At 39.3% G+C, this 9,254-nt stretch overlaps 1 pseudogene; it reads right to left on the bottom strand.

Annotated features, from left to right (window-relative positions):
- Positions 1–1,095: 1,095 nt before the first annotated feature.
- Positions 1,096–5,788, bottom strand: LOC110741382 (annotated as a pseudogene).
- Positions 5,789–9,254: the final 3,466 nt, after the last annotated feature.

The following is a 9,254-nucleotide window of genomic DNA, read 5'->3' as shown; positions in this document are numbered from 1 at the left end:
TCAGCAGATTAATGGACAAAGAAAATGTGGTACATATGCACAACGGAATACTTTTCAGCCATAAAAAAGAATGAGATCCTGTATTTGCAGCAACATGCATGGAACTGGAGGACATTAAGTTAAGTGAAATAAGCCAGGCACAGAAAGACAAACTTAACATGTTCTCACTCATTTGTGGGAACTAAAATTAAAACAACTGAACTCAGGGAGATAGAGAGTACAGTGATGGTACTCCATAAATATACATACCTACTATGTATCCATAAAATTTTTTTTAATTTTAAGAAATAGATTCAGGAAAGAAGGACCATTCATAATTAAAAGAAAGTATTTAAAAGTAGAAAAATGTTTACATATCCAAGTCCAGCCACACTGACAGAGAGCTACTCTCTCTGTTCAAGCCTTCTTGAAAAAACAAGAAAGCAGTAATGGTCTACAGGGTCTTTTCCGGTCTTCGAATTTGTAGTCCTGTAATGCTCTCTTCCTAGCAGCACTTGCTTGACTTGTAATTTACATCTTGTCTATAGAACCCTAGCCTTTCAATGGCCTGCCATGGCTGGCAATGTCACAATTAACATCTATAATGCGTTTGAATATCAGGCAACCAAGTCTACCATGAAAATCGAGCATCAGCTCCCGTGTTTGTTGCAGCACTGTTCACAGTAGGCAACATTTGAATGCTAAGTGTCCATTAACAGATGAATGGATACATACATGGTACATACAATGGAGAACTATTCAGCCACAAAAAATAATAAGATCCTGTCATTTGCAACAAGATGGATGAAACTAGGCCGGGCGCGGTGGCTCAAGCCTGTAATCCCAGCACTTTGGGAGGCCGAGACAAGCGGATCACGAGGTCAGGAGATCGAGACCATCCTGGCTAACACGGTGAAACCCCGTCTCTACTAAAAAATACAAAAAACTAGCCGGGCGAGGTGGCGGGCGCCTGTAGTCCCAGCTACTCGGGAGGCTGAGGCAGGAGAATGGCATAAACCTGGGAGGCGGAGCTTGCAGTGAGCTGAGATCCGGCCACTGTACTCCAGCCTGGGCGACAGAGCGAGACTCCGTCTCAAAAAAAAAAAAAAGATGGATGAAACTGGAGGTCATCATGTTAAGTGAAATAAAGACAAACCATATGTTCTCACTTATTTTCAGATACAGAATTATCTTAATTAGGTCATTTGGAGGATGGAGGGGCTGGCTTGTCATACCCCTGCTTGCTGGTCCATATCTGATCTGTTGGAAGGTGGACAGCCAGGCCAGGATGCAGCCCATCCACACAGAGTATTTGAGCTTGGGAGGAGCAATGATCTTGATCTTCATCGTGCTGGGCGCCAGGGCAGTGATCTCTTTCTGCATCCTGTCAGGGTTGCCAGGGTACATGGTGGTACCACCAGACAGCACTGAGTTGGCATACAGGTCTTTATGGATGTCCACGTCACACTTCATGATGGAGTCGAAGGTAGTTTAGTGAATGCCACAGGATTCCATGCCCAGGAAGGAAGCCTGGAAGAGCACCTCGGGGCAGCGGAAACGCTGGTTGCCGATGGTAATGACCTGGCAATGGGGCAGCTGGTAGCTCTTCTCCAGGGAGGAGCTGGAGGCCGCCGTGGCCATCTCCCACTCAAAGTCTAGGGTGATGTAGCACAGCTTCTCCTTGGTGTCGCACGCAATCTCCTGCTCTGCCGTGGTGGTGAAGCTGTAGCCCAGCTCAGTGAGGATCGTCATGAGGTACTCAGTCAGGTCCTGGCCAGCCAGGTCCAGATGTAGGATGGCATGGGGGAGGGAGTACCCCTTGTAGATGGGCACCCGGTGGGTTAGAAAGGGTTAGAATTTCTGTTTGTATTTATGTAGGTGGTACATTAAATGTGTACAATTTTATGAATATTTTTCAGCCAGCTCATCAGAATACTGATTTTGTCAGTTAAAATAGCATATATTTCTGACCAAGACCACATCTGCCCCATAAGCACAGCCTGTGCAAGGCCGGCTTTGCAGGTGATGATATCCCCCTGGGTCATTTTCCCCTCCATCATGGGGCACCCCAGGCACCAGGATGTGATGGTGGGTATGGGCCAGACAGACCTCTACGTGGGGCGACGAGGCCCAGAGCAAGAGAGGCATCCTGACCCTGAAGTACCCCACCGAGCACAGCATTGTCACCAAATGGTACCACATGGAGAAGATCTGGCATCACACCTTCTACAACGAGCTGGGTGTGGCTCCTGAGGAGCACCCCGTGCTGCTGACGGAGGCCCCCATGAACCCCAAGGACAACCGCAAAAAGATGACCAGATCATGTTTGAGACCTTCAACACCCCAGCCATATACATGGCCATCCAGGCCTTGTGGTCCCTGTACGCCTCTGGCCATACACTGGCATCATGATGGACTCTGTGGATGGACATTGTTTTAGAAGAAAATTCCGTTCTGAAATGATCAAAGTTAGATAAAGTGCAGAAGAGCGCTGTTGTTCAAGACACTAAATTTGATAATCAGTTCACCTGGAGGGAAAACATTCTAGTTTTCACATCTTTGCAATATTTTACATCTATGCTCAAGAGAAGCCTGAGTGAAGAAAAAGATAACATTTTAGCAGCAAAACCCTTAAACTCATGGTAGAATAATAATGAGACTACTTGGTTCAGAAGAAAATCAGAAGTAAAGAAAAATTTGCAGTAAGGGTAAACAAACTGAATTCATATTTCACAAGAATATACATATTTTAAGAGGAATAATACATGTTTGTAAGGAGAAAAAATGTTAAAGGGAATACATATGTTTATAAGGGGGTAAAAGTATGTTGACAATGAAGTCAACTCTCTGGGTAACCTAAGCATTTGAGGACAACAGGGAATGCAATTCCTTAAAAGAAATTTTTGTTTCAGAAAGAATTATCTATTAATGGAAGCTTTGTCTGAAAACATGGGGGCCAGGAGAGTAGAGAAGCAGAGAATGATTTTACTCTAGAAGAAAGCTGCAGATCTATGCACTGGTGATCTTTAACAAAGGATCTGTTTAGAAATGTAAATCTGTTTCTACTGCTCACAGCGCTTAATGTTTCCAGGGCTTTCTGGCCATTCTCTTCCACAGAGGCCCTGGCATGACAGCATATACCGAATGGGATGGCCATTAACGAGGAAATGTGGGACCGGGATAATAATCAATCCCAGCTGTCTTGTTATATGATCAAAGATAATTTTTAAAGCCCAAATGTTTTCCTTGATTTGGTGTTATGGCGATTGAGTTCATTTTTCAGTAGCTGAAAATGCATGACCATATATTTACCCCTAAACACTTAAAAGGGAAACAGAAAGCCATATTTTTCCAGAGAAGCAGACTTGGCTTGGCTAGACTATAGATCACATTAAGTGGGGGCCATCAGGCAAATGGGCCTAGATTTGGGACAACAAATTCTGTCAATGGATTCGCTCCATTAGACTTGGGTATAAACTACACCAAAATAATGGGATTTGGTTCCATGTGAGAATAAAATTATGGAGCTACAAAAAAAATTGCTTCTTCCCATTACAATCAACTACTAAAGGATTCTGCAAGTGAAATGCACTAAAATGAATTAGTTGTATAACTGTTACTTTTTCATTAAAATGATTTAATAGTTCTACAAATGTCATGGCATTAGCATTTTATGCAAAGCTATAAAACAGTAACAAGTAAAAAAAAATTCAACTGCCTTTAAAAGTCAGCACTTTTGGACTATGTTTATGAGACTACACGGTCACTTTGTGATATGAAATGGCAGCATCGCTAAGATAAATACTGCTTGCTGGCGAGTTTTATTTTGGGCAGGAGGCCATTAAAAGAATGAGGCAACAGAATTCATCTTTCATTTGGATGGGCTTCAACCCCCCATTTACATTGACTAACCCATCCGAAGATGTCTCTAAGGAGAAGAGAAGTTTTTTGGAGTATTTCCTTAAGAAATTATCTAATGACATATTTTTTACAATGTTTGAGGAGAAGGTTAAACATTTTTACATTGTTTACAATGTTTAACCTTCTCCTGTCAGGGCAATCAAAAACTTATTTACAGGCAGGTAACAGACAGGTAATATGTCATGGCAAAGCCCTAAAAGATCCATGTACAACATGCAGATTATGGTTAATAATAATGTATGGTATTTAGGATTTTTGCTAAATGTGTAAATTACAGAGGCTCTTGCCACAGAGGGGAAAAATGGGTAACTATGTGAGGGATGATGGCTATGTTAATTCATTTCATTATATAATCATCTTACTACTATATATATATATACACTATATATAAATATATACAATATAATTTATAAATAAACACAATAAAATTTATTTAAATAAATTCCTAACAAATGATTTTTCTAGAAAGACAAAGGACACATTCATAGGTGCTATCTCTCTTGACAACTCATCCCCAGTCCATCGGATCTCCAAATAAATATTGGATGTTTTCCATCCTTAATAGTGTGTGATAAGTAGGTGATGCTTATATTTTTTGTTTGTTGTTGCTTCCAAAACTGTTTCCTTAAACAAAATATTGATAAGAAGTAATAACACACTTAGGCAGGACAGTAACCCCCAAGGTTCCACAAAGTTTAAATTATACATTGGACATTAGCCAATTGCTAGGGTTTAATGGTAACAATTGCCTAGTGATACAGTTGGTATTCATATTAAAAGTAAAGATTTAGATTGCCATAATTCTGATTGTAAATGGATAAGATGTAAATGGCTAATACGCTGTCAGCTGTCCTTCAGGAGCTGATGCTACATAAGAAACTGGTTAGCCAAAAAAAAAAAAAAAAAAGGTCGGGGGGGTACAAAATAAGTCTTCTCTTTTCTCTTACCAGCCTTATTCACACATGACCTAGGCTGCTTTTTGACTCATGTTTAGTAGCATGCCATGCAGAGGAAATAGGATGAGGTAGTGGAAAACACTGAATTTGGAATATTAAGATCTGGGTTAAAATTTTGGCTTGACCTGAGGAAATTATATAGCTCATCTGAAACTAGTAGGCTGGACTAGAAGGTGTGAGTATCCTTTTATCACAGAATAATGCAAGGCCACTAGTGGCTGGCTCAGCAATTGTCAGCAGCCATCAGATGGTATGGAAAAGCTTCTGTGTGACCCCCTCAACATATATCCAATTGAACTGATGTGAAAGTCTTGTCACAGTGAATTAGAAATGAGCCATGTATGATCTAACTTCAATAATAAGCTAATTTCATTTATGTCTTAAATATCGAAATGTTAGTCTTATCACTTTTCAAATTCTATATTCTAATCACAATCATTAGCTCCCACCAATACCTCTATTTCTTTATTATTAAAATCTCCCCAACTTCAAAGGCAAGCAAACTGAGGCAGGAAATGAAAATGTACTGAGCCAGTGACAGAATGAGAAGAAGCATTTGTGAGGTTGGTCCTAACCATGGGGCCTTTGGCTATTACCAGACACTTTCATGGGAAGTCCCATCATATGAATCTTTCCCATAGTTGTGTGAAACATTTAATTTTGCTGCCTATATCAGAAAAAAGCAAGTATTGACTAAGCTTATAGTCAATATCTAAACATCTATTGCAGACTTGGGGATTTAGAAGGTTGTATGTAGATAGCATAATCTCTGCCCTCAAGAGGTTTACAGTTAGATTAGGAAGGTAAATATATAAATGAAAACTCAGCAAAGTATATGCAATGATTCTCAAACTATAGTTTGTAAAAGTTACCCAGGAAGCTTGTTAAAGATGCAGATTCCCAGGCTCTATACCTAGACCCATAGATTCTAAGACAGTAGATCTGGGTGGGTTCAGTAATCTGCACTTTTTTTTTTTTTTTTTTTTTGAGATGGAATCTTGCACTGTCTCCCGGGCTGGAGTGCAATGGCACTATCTTGGCTCACTGCAACCTCTATCTCCCAAGTTCAAGCAATTCTTCTTCCTCAGCCTCCCGAGTACCTGGGATTACAGGCACCAGCCACCATGCCTGGCTAATTTTTTGTATTTTTAGTAAAGATGGGGTTTCACTATGTTGGCCAGGCTGGTCTCCAGCTCCTGACCTCATGACCTAACCGTCTCAGCCTCCCAAAGTGCTGGGATTACAGGCGTGAGCCACTGCGCCTGGCCAATAATCTGCATTTTTAACAGTATCCATGTTGGTGATTCTAATGCACATGGTCAGAAGACCACACATTCAGAAATGCCAATGGATAACAGCTCAGGCTTTAGGATCTAATGGTCTGAGTTTACCCAGATCCACCATTTGCCAACTGTGGGACCTTTCTTAAGCTGCTAAAGTCCTCTGGGTTTCAATGTTCTTATCTATAAAATAAAGATAATAATAGTACATGCATGTCTGGTGGTTATAACATTGGTACTCAGTAAGCACTTAGTGAAAACTGCTGTTTGTTGTTATTAATGTTATTGAAACACTAGAAACTGACCAAGTGCTAATTGCCCTGACATTGCTCCTAGAATTTAATGAATAAAAAGAGAGTTCTGGATGAGGGCATGGAAAGCTTTAAGGAGGAAGAAGAGTTAAGCTAAGCTTTAAAAAACAATGAAAAGTGTATACTATCAAAGAAAAGAAGAAACTCTGGGTGAAGGGGACATAACAAGCAAATTATCAAAGAATGAGCTCAATGCAGGAAGTGCCACAAAAGCAGAGGGTTGAATTGGGGAAAAGTGGAAGGTAAGTGGCCAGAAGACCCAAGACTCAACAAACCTGACTCTCCCTTCCATTGTTTGAAACACCTGTTTTAAGAAGCAGCTACACTAGCTATAAAGCCCTACATTAAGAAACTGGATACAAAAAGAGTAAACTTATAGTGCTCTTCTTATGGAAAAAGTAATTCTTTCTTTACAAAATAATTTTTTAACCAGAACTTTAATTCGGAGACTGGGTTAGCACACTTAAAACACATTTCGATTTACTAAAGATAAATAATTCAACTCTTCAATAAAAAAGACTATGAGCTTTTTGGAAAGCAAGGGATTTTCTTACTCGTTACAGGAACCCCAGACTCTAGCACAGTGCTAGGAACATGATAATAGCTTTATAAACAAATGGTTGCCCAGTTAAACAGTCATATATGTTGTTATGACAAAGAATGAGATATCTGTGAAAAAAGGTTTCTTTTTGAGTACTGCCATATCCAGTTATTATTCATATTCCTAGGTAAAACTATTGCTTTGAAAATTAAGCCAGATTTCATTTATACTGTATTAGTGGTAATAAATTTAATTAAATATTATACATGTCAATAATCAAACTCGATAATTCAATTGAAAACACACTGAACTCTAATTTGACTTATAGTTATCTGAGTAACTTCATTAAATTCATAATGTGATGGTTGATGAGAATAGCACAATGCACCGAGGCACTGAAAACCTACCTTGTTCCTCTTCTCTCCTCTCCTCTATTGATAGGGATCCTTATAGGTTAACTGACAGTTGCAACTTGATTTTCCAGGAAATAAATACATCTCTGAACCTTCAGAATAGCCGTATCCCAAACTGGTTTCCATTGCCATGAATTTCTTTTCTGACTTAGCATATTTCAGTTTCTCTTTCTCAACCTTGGGAAGTAGTATTAAAGGAACATATGGGATAGTTCACTCTTTTCCTTTGACTTGCCAAATGTTATCTTCAAAATTAAGTCATGACCATAAGGCAGTCAAAACATACGGGTCAGAAGTTCAAGAGGCTATCCACGACCCGCAGACAAAGCAGCTGTGTTGATCACCTAGAAAGTACAAACTAAATGTGGATCATGGGATTATATTGCTGAGAAATCAGAAAACTAGGCAAGGAGAAATGTCCATATTGGTCACTAAAATAATCATTACAGTAGAAAAGATTTGCCTTAAAACCACCAGAAAATAGAGATTTATCTAAAGTGAACATTTTATATCACTATGCCACAAAGTAATAACTACAATGAAAATATTGCACTAATACAATTTGTGATCTTTGATGAACTAGAAATTGTGTCTTTGCTCCTACTGCCATTCGCCTCCTATTTTTGTGAACTGGGAATAAAATGACCAACTTAAGCTTCACTTTACAAATATGATTCCGGTTAATGTCCCAAGGGGAGCTATCAGCATGTCTCTTCCAATTGCCTCCTAGGGAACAAGAGACAAATAGTTGGCCTATTAAAAACAATGGATGCATTCACTTCTGTACCAGCCTGACAGGGACCCTGCGCTTCCGTTTACAACTGCCAGGTTCATTCAGCTCTTTGATTACCTTCTATCAGTGCGTTCACAACCAATTCAAGCCAATAGTGGGAGATAATTAAATCCACAGAAACAGAAGCAGTTTTTATGGTCACACCTGCTTAATGCCCCTCGGTCTATTTTCACTCACATATAATTAATAGTGTTCTCTGTCAGCAACTCAGACTTCCAGCAACACAGAGGATGGTAGTGAGAGCTCTGGGTATTGCCCTGGAATGAGCAGCTAGGTCTGAGTTTGTATTCCAGCTGACACACTTATTGCTCCAGCTGATACACTTAGTTGTGCAACCTTCAGCATATTTAATCTGTCTGAGCCTCAGTTTTCCTGTCTATAACAAAGGTAATAATACACATATCATGAGAACGTTGATATAAAGAACCAAATACATGTCACATACTCAACTAACATCAGTCCATTTACAAACACTGCTCAAAAATATGTTAGAATAACTATCACTTTGATGATATGGGACTTAAAAGAATGGAAATGAAAGCCAGGTAATAATGGGTTCAGAATTGTTGTTTTCATCTTACACAAACCAATGTGTCCCATAAGTTCAAATGGTAATCAGTTGCAACAAACTGGTTTCTAGTAGGTATAAATATGCCCTTATAAAGAAATACTATATGATTCCACTTATATGAGGTATCTAAAATTGTCAAACTCATAAAAGCAGAAAGTAGAATAGTGGCTGCCGGGGGCTGGAAGGGGGGAAAAAGGGGGAAGTTGTTGTTCAATGGGTATAGAGCTTCAGTCATGCAAGATGAATGTGTCCTAGAGTTATGCAGATGTACAGCATGATGCCCATAGTTAACAATACTGTATTGTGTGCCTAATTTTGTTAAGAGGGTAGATCTCAGGTTAAGTATTCTTACCATGAAAAAAAAAAGGGGCATGGATATGTTTATTATCTTGATGGTGGTAATAGTTTCACAGGTGTATGCATATGTACAAAACTTATTAAATTGTATACATCAAATATGTGCAGCTTTCTGGATATCAGGTACACTTC

This window comes from Papio anubis, chromosome 13, assembly GCF_008728515.1.
Source record: "Papio anubis isolate 15944 chromosome 13, Panubis1.0, whole genome shotgun sequence".
Classification (NCBI taxonomy): Eukaryota; Metazoa; Chordata; class Mammalia; order Primates; family Cercopithecidae; genus Papio; species Papio anubis.
The sequence above is the reverse complement of the archived record's forward strand: the minus strand, read 5'-3'. Positions and strand labels throughout refer to the sequence as shown.